The following is a 15,555-nucleotide window of genomic DNA, read 5'->3' as shown; positions in this document are numbered from 1 at the left end:
GGCAGACTCAGAATTTTTAAATTCTTTGGCTTTGGCAATACAGAGTACTTTCATTTTCATCTTGTATTACTGTTCATTATTACTGTAACGCCTAGCAGCCCAAGTCATGAACCAGGACCCCATTGCTCTAGGTAGTGTAGCTGAGCAAAAGGACAGTCCTGTGTCAACGGGCTTACAATCATGTTTCATTTTACCATGTGGACAAAGTCAGTGCTCAGACAGCACAGGGATAGCACAATCTAAATGGACTAGATAAATGAAGGCACATATGGGCCCAAATCCTGCACCATGTTGCTCCAATTGCAGGATCAGGACCACGAATTATTTCTGCGCTTCCACTCTCTGGAGGGAGGTTCCTGAGCGTTTACATTTTAGACAAGCTGGCATTTGTTCAGTATTCTGAAACCATCACCCTTTAAACTCTCCCCGTTGACAAAAGCCGTCACTCTGAACTTAGAAAGCGATGACCACAGGCAGGGGAAAGAAAATGGTTCTGAACTGCCTTTGGAGACTTCCAGCAGGGCTTTGTCAGTAAACACAGTGAGCTGTATATGCTACAACTAAACTTTGCTGGCAAGTGTAGGCATTAATAATAACATGCTGTGAAAACTGGCAGGGAGGAGATTTTTTTTAAAGCTGACCACAGGATTTAGACACACAATTCAGTAGGAGTGTGCACAAACCCCCTAGTCTACCTTAAAAAGCACAGCTGTCATTTGTTAAAGTGTGCTAATGAAATGTACAACCAAACCTCACACAACATCTAGCAGACTTGTCGGAACAAAGAGAAAGAAGGGCTGGGAAAGATTCTGGTAGTAGGGCTCTGTTTATTTGGATTTAGGGTCCTGAAGTTTGGGTGATACATGAACCCCTAAATCCTGATCGATCCCTGCCCCAAACTCCTTTCTTTGGCTCCCTCCTTCTGGATCTGTTGTAGCAGTAAACCTTATTAATGACAGGCAATTATGGGACTTCTTAATAGAGCTGATTAAACATTTTCCATCAAAATGTATTTTCCCTACAGAAAATGGCTTTTTTGATCAAATGGAAATTTTCACCTCTCCAAAAATCTGGTTTTTCCAAAAGGACATTTATTTTGTCAACAACTCTTCCCCTAATTCCAAATTCCAAAAAAAAAAAAGTGTAGATTCGAACAAGGAGAGGGAAATCCTTTTTACAGAAAACAAACCCTCATTTCCCAATCCGCTCTTCGTCTTCACCACTTTACTCCCTGGGTCGACTCACGCCCACCGCCTTCTGCATAACACAAGGGGAGGCACCAGCATCCGATGAAGCTCACGAAAGCTTATGCTCAAATAAATTGGTTAGTCTCTAAGGTGCCACAAGTCCTCCTGTTCTTTTTAGATTAATTTGGGTTAGTTTTGCTAGTTACTGTAGCATCCACAGTCTCCAAACACGCCAAGTGTCCCGAGAAGCCCTGGACCCACCTCACATACGGACTAACTCTAGATCTCTTCGGGGGTGAGGGAGTTGTTCCCCCTATTTCTTGGTCTGGTCTGAAATTAGGTGGCCCACTCTTCTTCAGAGGACACCTCGTGCCACCACTGTCCCTGTCCATCGTCCTTGCCAGGGGCCTCAGGGGAGCAGCAGACGGAACTGGAAGATGCTCTTTTGCATTCTTCGGGTCTTGGGGCCCACAGCTGCCTCGCTGTAGCTCGAACTGAGCCTCTGGGCCTAGCTGGGCCTAGCTACATCCACAACCCTTCTGGGGCATCTCTGGACCCGCCGCCTAGTACAGTAGAGGTGGCAGCACAAACAAAACGGTTGCCTGGCCAGCTGCTGCCGGCCGGGTGGAGGGCAAACTCCAGCAACCCACCCCACCCCCCCGGTGGAAAGTCCTACACGACACTGGGGGGGGTAGAGGCCTCAGCAGGTAGCTCCTCTGAACCTGATGGAGGAGCAGCCTGAGACCTCCACGGGAGGGAAATGGGATGCTGGATGGGAACAGGAACAGGGGGTGCCGACTACAGAGTACATACCCCCAAAGAGGAGCCCCAGAGCCTATGGGGGTGAAGGGCAAAAACCCCACGGAGAAGCTGAACATCCCACGTACTTGTGAGCCAAAGAAATGTTTCTGGTTACAACGCAGAGTGATTCAGCTGTCCCCAGTACCACCAGGACTGTCTGTCCTGCCGTCCTTTAGGAGCAATGATTTTAGAAATAACCCAGACCATCAAACTGCATCCACATCTCCCAGTCAAGGCACTTCACCGTGTCCCTGCAGCCTGCTGATGAGCAGCAGAGCTCTGATTAAAGATCCGCGTCTTGTCTCCGCCTGTGTGTGCCACACCCCGGGCGACATGCAGGAAATGTTATTACAGCATAATTGATCCACACGCAAAACAGATTAAATCACGTGTTGGCAAAGGTAGATACTCACTTACATCATAGGGCCCTGATGTGAGTAACCCTATTGATTTCAAGGGCAAACTGGAATAGCTCCATTGATCTTGAGGATGCAACACCAGTTCACACCATCTGAGGTCCCCCACATCTAAAACCACCATGTTTTCCGTGCAATCAGTTGAAATCAGTTTGACTGCTTGCAGAAGCCGTGGTTGAAGGATCAGGCTCATGGCTTGAAAACACTAATAGTTCATGACTAATCATCTGTAAACATATACACACACATCCATTCAAGGGTATAAATGTACATTATTGCACCCAGGCCATAGAACGGAGCGGAATTTGGAAAAATCTGGGTGTAACAGGTTCTGCAAATTCCCAGACCCAACTCATTTACAGTTCCTAGACACAAGCTCTTTCTGTCCTCAGATCCCATCCTGATCACAGCCTCCCACTTACCCTTCACTGTAAATAAACTCTGCCTTGCATGGATTTCTGCCACCAGCACAAATAAAAGCTCCAAGGTGGATGGAGGGAATCATAGGACTGGAAGGGACCTCGAGAGGTCATCTAGACCAGTGCCCTGCACTCACGGCACAACCTGCAGCATGACCTGGGTCTAAAAGAAGGAGGAACAAAAATACAAATAGAATAGAGAGACGCTAAAGTGCAGAATGTGGGTCTGGATCCAGATTTCAAATATCCCAGATTCTGGAGATTCTGGCTCAGGGCCATTTGCAAAGTTAAAAGCCAGATCTCATAATATCTTATCTGCTTCTGTGTTAAATAGATGGGCAGGAGCAATATCTCTGGTGGGCTTCATGGCACACCTGGCTCCTCTCCTTTTCACGGCTATAGGGAGTTCTGCTTGGGGTAGGTTTTCTGCTGTTGTTTATTCCCTCGGGGTATATTACATTATGATGCAGAGGGTCTGAGAAGGCCCTACTTAAGGAGCCCATTGGGAAAAGGAAAAGGATATTAAATCTGAGGAGAACTGGCATGAAATACGTAATTGTTTGATTGCTAACATCCTGATCCAAACGCAGTACATAGGCCAGGTTCTCAGCTAGTGTAAGTCACAGGAACTCCATTGACTTTGGCTGTGTTATTCCAGATTACACCAGATGACAATCTGGCTCCTTGGTTTTCAAAAAAATTGTTTAGGAAGGCTCCAAAGCTGTATTCAGATCTTCCTGGGCAGAGAGCTCAGTCTAACGTACCACTCTTAAGTTGCATCCGATGAAGCGAGCTGTAGCTCACGAAAGCTTATGCTCAAATAAATCGGTTAGTCTCTAAGGTGCCACAAGTCCTCCTTTTCTTTTCACTCTTAAGTGCTTACCAGAGATCCTAACTGTGACGTTCTACACCTTGGGGGGGGGGGGCACGCGTCCTGTAACCCTCATATTCCTCATTTAAATATAATTGTGATATTGTATATAAAGCAGGTCATGTGAGGTATCATGGGAAAGGTTATGATCCCCTGAAAGCCATTGTTCTATCTAAATATGTGTATCATTAATGCATATAAACTTATAAGAATTGTATTGTATGGTTTTCACTAAAATATACTGTGGGTTTAAGAAATGCCCAGATACTAGCTCTCCAGAGACAATGACAAGAGAATAAATAGTAACGGGGTGGGTGCTGAACAGACATAACTAGCCATTGTCCAGAAGAGGAGTTACAATTCCTTGCCTCACTCACAGGAGACACGCTGGGGGTATTGCTTCACCTTGTGACTCAGCAATGGCCACCAGACATGCCCGGACTTGTGCTCTCCAAGCACACAGACTAAGGGTATAAAACAGAACACAGGGGCCCCATGATTGGCCTTTTCTCCTCCCCTCACCTATGCTGCAAGCAACGAGAATGCTCAGAAAACTGAAGACTCCAACAGAGGAGACTGGCCCAGGTTTAAGAGACAAACTTATATATTAAGGACTGTAAGATCCAGTGGGTGAGAACATTGCTTGATCTAAATCAGGGGTCTCAAACTCAAATCACCAGGAGGGCCACATGAGCACTCATACATTGGCCCAAGGGCCTCATCACATACCCCCCGCTGCCCCCGCCCCTGCCCGCAGGGTGCAGCAGGGGGCTCAGGGCAGGGGGCTGGGGTGCAGGAGGGGTGTGGCAGGGGGCTCAGGGCAGGGGGTTGGCAAGGGGCTCAGGGCAGGAGGGAGTGTGGGGTGTGACAGGGGGTTGGGATGCAGGCAGGGGGCTCAGGGCAGGGAGTTGGGGTGCGGGGTGTAGGAGGGTTTCGGGTTCCAGCCCGGCACTGCTTACCTTGAGCAGCTCCAGGGTGGTAGGGGTGTGCACCAGGGCCAGGGTAGGCTCCCTGCCTGCCCCAGCCCCGGCCCGTGCCATTCCATTTCGGCAAGCGGTGGGCACCACTTCCCTGCAGCCCTGGCGGAAGAAGGAGCAGAGAACTCCGTGAGCTGTTCTTGCCTGTGGGTACCTCCTCTGAAGCTCCCACTGGCCGCGCTTCCCCATTCCTGGCCAATGGGAGCTTTTATTTTATTTTATTTTATTTTATTTTGGTAACCACTCTGACTTTTTGACTATCACTTAAAATCTATCTTTTGTAAACAATAAACTTGTTTTACTATTTATCTTCATCAGTGAGTTTGCCCAAAGTGTTTGGTAAATCAGCTCAGGTTACAAAGGCTGGTGTATGTTCACTTTCCATTGATGAAGTGGTGAACTAATTAATAAACTTACATTGCTCAAGAAAGGGTCTTGAGCAGTGCAGGATGGTTTATTCCTGAAGTACAAGACTCGGAGCTGGGGGGATTTGGCTGGTGCCTTTTTCTGTAATTCATGAGTGGCTCTGGGAGCATTCATGCAATTGAGCTGGGTGTGGGTCTCCACCTGTGGTTGTGCTGAGTGATCACAGCGCCTGGAGGGGTTTGCTGCTTGTCACTAGCAAAGCATTGTGAGAGACAGCCCAGGCTGGAGAGGGGCCCAGCAGGGGCACAGCAGTCCCAGGCTGCACCCCAGGGATCCTGTCACACTAACATTGGCCTTCTCCTGGGTCTGTGAAACCTTATGACCATTTTGGATGCAGATACACACAGGGCAGTTTCTGAGGCATATCCCATACGGAAATTTCTCCAGACACAGGACTTATGTCTCTTAGGGAAGCAGAAGAAATGAGACTGTAAAAGCAAGATCTGTCTAGTCGCTTTGGTCCTCCTGCAACTGGTCTGTAAATGCATCTGCCTTCTACAGATGACTGACTCAAGACCAACTTTGCCCAGCTGGCCAAACCTAACAAGTGATTTTCTACCATTGGAACAGCTAGTGTTCCATGGCAGGCATTAGCTGAGAGACTTCCAGGAGAGGAGACAACATTTGGGAGGTGACTCTTCTCTGGAGTAACTCTGCTGAAGTCGATGGAATTACACCAGTGTAGGTGAGAGGAGGATCAGACCAATAGCCCCTTTTGAACAAATAAATGAGCGCAGTAAATTGTGGGCTACGCAGACACACCCGAATACCCCCTATCGGTTTGTGACACCTGTGCCCTGTTTTGTGTTTTGCTTGAGAGTAACGGTTCCTTTTCATTTTCGGTCGCTTGCTGGAATAATAGGTTTGGGGTAAATTTTTTTTTTTTAAATCGTGTTCTTACTGCACGGTTTGTCAAATAATCGTTTAATAATTACATTCTGGTTTTGACTCATTTTGAGCAAGAAAGCACTAAATGGTCTTATAATGTCCCGAAACTGTCAACTTGATATATAGGGTTCTATTCAGCAGAAATTATATGCAGTTTCCATGCCACAAAAGCCGCACAAGGTCCTGGATCCAGCCAAAATATTCAGCAGAATATTCTGCCAGGCCGCAGGGCCAATTATGCCAAGATGTGCAGGTGTATTTTGCAGAGAGCAGCTCAGGCTGGAGACTTCATTAGATTACTCGTCTTCTCCCACCATGTTACACTAAAGCTCGGTCACCTGAGCCAAAACTCTACATGGTCCCAGAAGCTATTTATAGATTTTCAAAGTTAATCCGTCTCAGAGATGCCATGTCCTTTCATCTGCAGGTGCATGAAGCCCCTTTCCAACATTCTGGGAAAGATATTCGTGCCCGGAACACTAATCTGACCTACAACTGGTGTACCTTGGCATAGCTTCACTGAAGTCTGTGGATCCACTTCCAGACACACCAGCTGAGGATCAGGCCTTTTGTGTCTTTCGCATGCATGCCTGCACTCATGGCCGTTTGCTGAGCACCACTAGATCTGCTAAGAGGGCAGCATGCCATTGGTCTGGGTAGCCCATAGCTAAAGCTGGATTTTGCAGGACTGCAGTCACAGAAAGTGACAGCTTTACCACAAGAAATTCCTCCCTGTGGCAAGTAATGGCAGACCAGAGCATTGCTGAGCTCCATTCTGCAGGATCCCTGGGTAATACCCACTGGATATTATGCAGTCAGCAAACAGCTCCATTCTGCAGCATTCTCCATTTTTCATTCAACAGCTGGAATTTTTGCATGTGTGAAGGGGAAGGCATGTATATCTGTGACTGCCAGGGGGTTGAAGAGGGACTTCCAGATCTGAAAGTATGAGTTGCTACAGACTGATTTAGAGACCCAAGGCTCCCTAGGTAGAGCCATAAGGAATTCATATGCTCTGCAGATCTGCACAGAGGAGCTCCTGTAAAAACACCCTCCCCACTGGGTTATGTAGCCTGTTAATAAAGCACAATGAAAATGGGTTCAAAAACCATTTTCTCTTCCAAGGTCTTATTCATCTCCATTCACAGAGCCTCTGTCGCCCTGCAAGTACATTTCATCCTTTGGAAAGACACCAGGGGGAGTGGGGCTGAACATCAGAGGATGCTGTTATCCCTACAAAATCGCCCTCTCCATGGATAACCAATTCCTGAGAGATCAGCTAGACAAATCTGCTATTCAAGGACTCTTGATGCTTTGGCTAGTAGGGGAAAGGGAAGGTTTCCCATGCAATCCCATGGTCTGTCAAAGCAATTTCTGCTCTCAGATTCTTTGTCACAAATTCATTTTATGGGCGTTGCCAGAGAAAGAAGCCAAACAAGCATCCATCGCATATTGCTCAATCCGTGAACACATTGCTTTCAAGCCACATTAGCTTCACCCAACACATTGCTGCAGATGGAGTCAATCACATCAGTATGTGACCTTTCCACCTTACGGGAGGTTGTACATGTCAATCCTGACTCCTGATGAAGATGAAAAGTCACACAGGACTTACCAAGGGGTGCTATGGCTTGAGTAGGTAGATGACCTGTGACCACAGTCAGGTTATAAGGTAAGTGACTGCCCAGTTTCATGAGTCCTGGCGCACAAGCTGGCATAGTTTATCCTTGGTGTAACTATGCTGAGGTCAATGAAGTTTTACCAAAGATGACATTGGCCCCTTGGAATCCCCCAGCTGAAGTCTGGCCAGGAGCCTCAGGCTAACATCCCTGCAAGAACGGTGCTGGATTTCTTAAAAGCCACAAGTGGCCAAGATCACAGGAGGCCGTGTTACCTCAGAGATCCCAAAGGTCGAAGGGAACCGCCAGCAGGAGCAAAGCTCCCCCAGCACGTCTCTGTTACTGTGGCACAGGTGAGGGCAGGCAGGAGGACCATCACAGGAGTCAGACGCAGGAGCTACAATGCCTGGGTTTCCTCCTGTGGGAGCAGCCAGGGAACTCATGGACCCCGGGGCGGCTTCTCCCTGCGGGGAGGGTGACACTGCGGCTGCCTCCCACAGCTGTTTCGCTAGAGAAGGGAGCTTTAAAATAATATCAGCCCAGGGTTCCACAGGAGAGTGGGGGCTGCCCAAGGAAGGCACTGAATCAACGCAGCTCCTGACAGGCCTGGCCACACCCTCTCCTGGGCTGGCTCTGCCCACTTTGGATACATCTGCCCACTCTGGATACTTTGGATACATTGCGAACTTGGGTCTTGGGGACCCAGGCTTGTGGGACTCCATGTCTCCAAGCCGCCACTTGAGCGTCCACACTACATTATAAACCTGGGTTTACAATTGCTGGACCCTGGTCCGCACTGCGCAGACCTTCTGACCAGTGGTGTAGTCCGGAATGGGCATTTACCGGAATGCCCCTGCCAGCACGACCTCGCACGTTCTAAAATGGCATCCTCCGTGCAGTGCGACCTCAAAATGGCGTGCGCCATGAGGCAATAGTCCCAGTACATGGTTCCACAGAGAGCCAGCCCCACTACACCATTGTTTCGGACTCAGGTCTGCAGCTTGCTCTGCATCCACACTGCAGAATGACAGAGGTTGGACCCAAGACTCGGCGGGACTCAGGCTCTGACCCACTCCCTTAGCAGGGTCCTTGGTCCTGAGCATCTGCTGACCTGAGTCAGACTGATTTGTGTGAAGGGGAATTTGGGCTCAAACCTGAGTCAGAGCCTGGGCTTAGTGTGCAGTGTAGACGTACCCATTGGGGCTGCTCCAGCTTGCTCCAGTCCCCTGGCACAGTGGGGGGTTGCAGAAGCGTACTCCACCACATCCTTACTGTTGGCAAACTTTCTGCCCCTGGAGGTCTGGAGAGTGTGTTCTGCCAGAGGAATGTAAGGGATGAATGGAGCCCATTGGCTTCCAAACTCATCTGCCCGACCGGAAGAGGGGAATGCACAAGCGGTCCAAAGTGAGGAACTGCAAAGAACAGAGAGAGCCTGAATAGCCATCAGTGTGCCTTGAATTGGGGGAATTCGTCACCCTAGGGCAGAGTGTGAATTCATTTTGGAATAAGAACCTTGCTTTACAAATCAGAGCCAGCCCAGCCCAGTCCCCCTATGTGCTAACTTTGGAAACATCCCGTCCCAGCTACTCAAAAAAGGGAGAACGTGGAGGGCTGTGTGAGTAAAATGGACCTGGAAGCTGTGACTCTTCACACAAAGCAATGGCTTTAGTGAAAACATTTCCTGTAAACAGAGAAGATCCAGCCTGTTTCAGCTCAAAGTCATGTTTTCAGTAAGGGCTTAAGCTGATTCAAAAAGCATATCAGGGGTTGGATCTCAAAACTCATTGACGGGTCTTTGGACTGGTTCATATCGGGGGGGGTCTTCCTTAGACTCTAATATGCGTTGGACTGGGCAATATCAGGAGTTTTTCCATACACTCCAATGGGCTTTGGGCTGGGCCCTCTGTTGGTCCCATCTGCGTTCAAAACAACTTTCAGTTGCGTTTTATTTCATTTTACAGGCACATTAATACATTTCAGTCACGTAAAAATCTTCCGCTTAAAAAAAAAAAAACCCTCAGCCAAATAAAGTTGCTGTACCAAAGCTGTCCAGTACCGGTTACATGCTGAGTAATACAGAACACGGAGGGACAGATTGTGCGACGTGAGCCGTGAAATCACTGCTCGTGGAGCTAGGCACCACTCACCGTAAGGAAGTGGTGCAGAATATGGGCTAGGATCAATATTTGATTAGACTACCGCCTACATATCTCCGCTTACTTGGATCTGTTTTTTTATGATTGTTCTTCTATAGAAAGCCACACCACAAAGGCAATTCACATCGCAGCAAGCGCATAGCTGCACATGGGCAGTATGAACCCATCCTCCAGCTTGCAGGAGACACTCTCCTAATCAAAACCAGACTGGATTCCCGAATAGCTCCAACCTCATTTAAATCTCATGAAAACTACACACCTGTGTTTGCACATTCCTGCTGTGAAGCCCTGCCCAGGGGATGATGGAGTTTGTTCCACTGCTTGGGAGCGAGGTTCTGCGTGCTATTCATGATGGGTTTCCCAGGTGGCCCCATTGGAGCTGCAGTCCGCGGAGCACATATCTGGCTAATGACAACAGGGTACTGAATTTGACTGATGTCGTTAACAATCACCTGAGCCAAGTTTGCTTAACTGGAATCGATAAAATAACATTAAACACCCTTATAGCATCGCTGGTCCTTTTCATCTGCAGATCTCAAAGCACTTTGAAAAGCACAATTTATTACTATACCCATTATTGCCCGTCGTTTAACATGGAGCTGAGCATTACTGGCCCACTTTTGCAAGTGGGAAAACTGTGGAATACAGACATTAAGTGACTTGGCCGCTTGTCTTTGATAGTCCTGTCGGAAACTCATCTTGTTACTTCAGCATTCTTTCACCGAGATGGTATCTTTTGCTGAGTATATTGCTAAACATTTTTCACAGGCAAATATTACGCCCCAAACATTTTTTTATGTCTTTTGGCCAATAACAACAGCGAATCAAATGAAAAATACTAATTTTGCAAACTATCCTTTGGGACTGTCTATGCCTGGGGCAGCGTCCAGCTGTATTAATTGTCTTTCCAGGAGCACTGCTGGGCCTGTTCATTGATGCCTTTAAATAGCGGAGTAAATCGTAGCTACATAAGATTTATCTATATAAAGGCTCTCAAAAGAGTACCTAGAAATACCTGTTACCACTTCAACAGCTACAGAAATGGGAAGGGTTAACATATGTCTCGCAGCCCGTTCTCAGTAAGGACCTGATCCTGGGTTGATTTAAGTCAATAGAAAGACTTCCACTGACTCCAATGGCCTTTGAATCAGGCCCTCAGTCATATGGGACTTAAGTGGGGCATATAACAGCCTGGGGTTGGCCACCCACTGAGGCGCCGCAGATGGAGATCCAGCCTGGTGATAGGAACTAAGAGCAACGAAATTCAGCTCAGTATTAGGATGCATGGAATGCGCAGTAACTGTTCCAAGGCAAATTCTAAGGGCTGAACTCTTCGCTCAGCTACTGAGGTAAACAGACCACAACCCCATGGGAACCCAAGAGCCGAATGTGGGGCTAGATGTTTGGTTTGGCTGTGGACTAGCTCGGTCCCTGGCCAGGACGCGCTGGTACCAGCACTGGGCAAAGCACGGCTCCTCCCAGTGCAGGCCCAATGCTCTCAGGGCACTACCACCGTAATTCCTCAAACCAGCCTAGTGAGAGCGTTTAGTCTTCTCCTTTAAAAACCACACACAGAGGAACATAAAGAGGCATATCCTCTTTCCCCCATGCACAGCAGGAAGAGCACTGGCCTGGGGGCAGCTACCGCCCCAGGATGGCCGGAGCCCATGTAGCTGTTTGTGAATGCCACTTCACCCACCTACCAGGTGCATAACTGGGCACTGTGTGGGCCAGGCGCAGGGGGAGATAAAATCCCCCAACCCAGGGCTCTGGATCCTGTCATGTGGGAACCCTTCAGAGCAGATCCTTTGCCCACTTTCATTTGTGGGGAGGGATAGCTCAGTGGTTTGAGCATTGGCCTGCTAAACCCAAGGTTGTGAATTCAATCCTTGAAGGGGCCATTTAGGGATCTGGGGATTTAGTCCTGCTTTGAGCAGGGGGTTGGACTAGATGACCTCCTGAGGTCCCTTCCAACCCTGATATTCTATGATTCACTCCCACTCCACGCTGTGCACCAGCATACGCTTGGCTTGCGTGGAGACCCATTCCGAAACATCGAGGGGTCCATGCCAGCTCTGACTGGCAGCCCCCAATACATCCCCAGTGCAGTGCTTCCCTAGTGCAGGGGGCCTCACAATGGCCCCACCAGTTCCTGCTAGGCTTGCAAAACACTGTCCCACCAATTCACCCCATGCCCTCCCCAAATATTACAGGATCTGTCCCACCTTTCCAAAACCAGAAATCAACAGTCTCATCCCCCCATGCTCACACCCTAGGTCAAGTTCACAACTGGAGTAGGCAGTGATGGTCAGACTGACAGGCCAAGGGCAAAGCCCCTTCCAGCTGGTTTACCTCTGACTTTACAGGTCATCTGCTAAGCAGACAGCATGACCTCTGGCCACAAGAAGGGGCAGCTGAATAGTATGAGAGGCAGCACAGTGTGGTAGACAAAGCAAGAGACTCGCGCCAGGTCTGACACTGACTCCCTGTGTCATGTGACCTTCATCAATGGCATGGTATATGAAATCACAGTCCATTTGAAACCAGAGGCATTTATGAAAGAGAACAGCTACAAACAAACAGGCTTCCACACTCAGATCGAGTTCCAGCTTTGTCCCCCTTGTTAACCAGGGGCCGAACCAGATCTGCAACTCTATGCATCACACAGAAATTTCTAATGGCTGAATCATATATTACAAATAAGTATCAGTTGAGAAAAAAGGCTATGCTGGTTAAAAAATTGACCTGGTTTAGAGGGAAAGTGAAGGCACCAGTAAAAAATAAAATATAACAAATGGAAGAAAGGGGAAGCTGATAGTAATGAATATAAATCAGAAGTTATGAATTGTAGAAAGTTGATAAGGGAAGCCAAGGGACACAAGGATAAATCTGTGGCCAGAAGAATTAAGGACAATAAGAAGGAATGTTTTAAATATATTAGGATCAAAAAGAATACTCACAATGGTATTGGTCCAGATAACTTACATCCAAGAATTTTAAAAGAGTTGGCTGAAGATCTCATTGGACCGTTAATGTTGAATTTCAGTAAGTCTTGGAGCACTGAGGAAGTTCCAGAAGACAGCTAATGTTGTGCCAATTTTTAAAAAGGGTAAACAGGATAGCAGGATAATTACAGGCCTGTCACTCTGACATCAATCCCAGGCAAGCTAATGAAGTGACTGGTATGGGACTTGATTAATAGAGAACTAAACCAGGGTAATATAATTAATACACATCAACGGGGGTGTATAGAAATAAATCCTGTCAAACTACTTGATTTTTTTTTATGAGATTACAAGTCTGGTTGATAAAGGTAATAGCGCTGATATAATATACTTAGACTTCTGTAAGGCGTTTGACTTGTTACCACACAACGTTTTGATTAAAAAACTAGAACGATATAAACTTAACATGGCACATATTAAATGGATTAAAAACTAGCCAACTGATAAGTCTCAAAATATAACTGTAAATGGGGAATCGTCATCAAGCAAGTGTGTTTCCAGTGGGGTACCATGTGGATCAGTTCTTGATCTTATGCTATTTAACATCTTTATCAATCACCTAGAAGAAGATATAAAATCATCGTTGATTAAGTTTGCAATTGACACAAAAATTGAGGGAATGGTAAATAATGAAAAAGACATGGTCACTGATTCAGAGAGATCTAGATCGCTTGGGAAACTGGGCACAATCAATCAATATGCATTTTAATACAGCTAAATGTAAATGTGTACATCTAGAAACAAAGAATATAGGCCACACTTACAGGATGGGAGACTCGATCCTGGGAAGCAGGGACTCTGAAAACGATTTGTGGATCATGGTGGATAATCAGCTGAACATGAGCTCCCAGTGTGATGCTGTGGTCAAAAGAGCTAATACTATCCTGGGACGCATAAACAAGAGAATCTTGAGTAGGAGCAGAGAGGTTATGTTACCTCTGTATTTGGCACTAGTGCGACAGCTGCTGGAATCCTGTGTCCAGTTCTGGTGTCCCCAATTCAAGAAGGATGTTGATAAATTGGAGAGGTTTCAGAGAAGAGCAATGTGAATGATTAATGGATTAGAAGCTCATCTTAATTAATTAGCCTTTCTCCATTTTTTCTCCTGCGGATAATAGCTCATCTTAATTAATCAGCTTCTTACTCCACCTTTTCATGTTCTCTGTATGTATGTGTATATATATACCTTCTTACTATATATTCCATTCTATGCATCTGATGAAGTGGGCTGTAGCCCACGAAAGCTTATGCTCAAATAAATTTGTTAGTCTCTAAGGTGCCACAAGTACTCCTCGTTCTTTATGCCATATAGGTATAGACTTAAGGAACTCAATATATTCATCTTAACAAACAGAAGGTTAAGGGGTGACTTGATTACAGTCTGTAAGTCCCTACATGGGGAACAAATATTTAATAATGGGCTCTTCAATCTAGCAGTGAAAGGTATAACATGATCCAATGACTGGAAGTTGAAACTAGATAAATTCAGACGGGAAATAAGGCATACATTTTTAACAGCGAGGGTAATTAACCATTGGGACGATTTACCAAGGATTATGGTGGATTCTCCATCACTGCCAATTTTTAAATCAAGATTGGAGCTTTTTCTAAAAGCCCTGCCCTAGGGATTATTTGGGGGAAGTTCTATGGCCTGGGCTATAGACGAGGTCAGACTAGATGACACAATGATCCCTTCTGGCCTTAGTATCTATGGATCCATAAGGTCCTACCATCTATTCCATGGGGGACAAACTGTGGAAATGACAGGAGAAAAAAATACTGATGAAAGGACAGGAGAGAAAAATACGTGATTGGCTGTGAGATTTTCTGAGCTCTCTCCCCTGGGTTTTACCACTGAGAGAGGCAGTCAGGCCCATTGCTGGCTTTTATTAAGTTAATATTATACAGGACGTCATGCACCCCCGCATCTCCTGCATCTGTGCATGCCGCTTTACTCTTCACACCCCTTTGTGGGAGTGAAAAATGAGAGCTGTGCCCCTAGTCTGTTCAGCAAACCCTCAAAGATTTTCAGGTTCTATCCATTAGTAGACTGTGTTCATACAGGCCCTTCCTCCCTCCCCTCCCCCGAAAACAAGGTCTATAATCAATTTAGCATGCCTTAGCTAATCTCGGCATGAAGGATTTTACTTATTTTAGTATTAAATAACAGGTGTTCATTACAGTTTAGACAAAACGAACAAAGCCAATAAAAGCAACGTCAAGTGCCTACTGTCCTCCATATAATTTAATATGTAAAACAGTGCAGACTGTTTCAAGTTATTACTTCATAACATATAATCTCATGTTACTGGAGGGAGAGGTGAGGGACAAGTGGATTAGTTGAAAAAGCACTTGCTTTTTGCCTGTGGGACTCTGGGCTGAGCCTAGACTTACGTTGTAACTGACAAGGGGTTTGTGGTTGCATTTCAACCAGGAGAAGAGTAATTCGTGCTCCAGAACTAAATCACTTCAGAGTGAGATTATCTAATGAGGAAAGTCCAGAGCTAAAACAAGTATAAGTTAATGCCTTTCTTCCCTTTGTCCTGTGAAAACGGTATTACAACAGCTGTAGGAATGGTTCAGTGAGAACTCAAAATCAAAAGTCCTAATGCACAGTGAGAACTGCAGAGAATTCCTCAGCTCCTGCATTCAAGCTGATAGAATAGTATTGCTCCCCTGGCTTCATTGTAGCTCCTGGCTGACAACAGAGGTGGACGGTTACCTTGTGTCGGCTTCCTGACCCTCCTGAAGCCTGAAAGGACTGGAAGAACCATGGGTCTGCCTGGCAGC

This window comes from Lepidochelys olivacea (genome assembly GCF_965140295.1).
Source record: "Lepidochelys olivacea isolate rLepOli2 genome assembly, chromosome: 6".
Classification (NCBI taxonomy): domain Eukaryota; kingdom Metazoa; phylum Chordata; order Testudines; family Cheloniidae; genus Lepidochelys; species Lepidochelys olivacea.
This window is presented reverse-complemented; position numbering follows the sequence as displayed.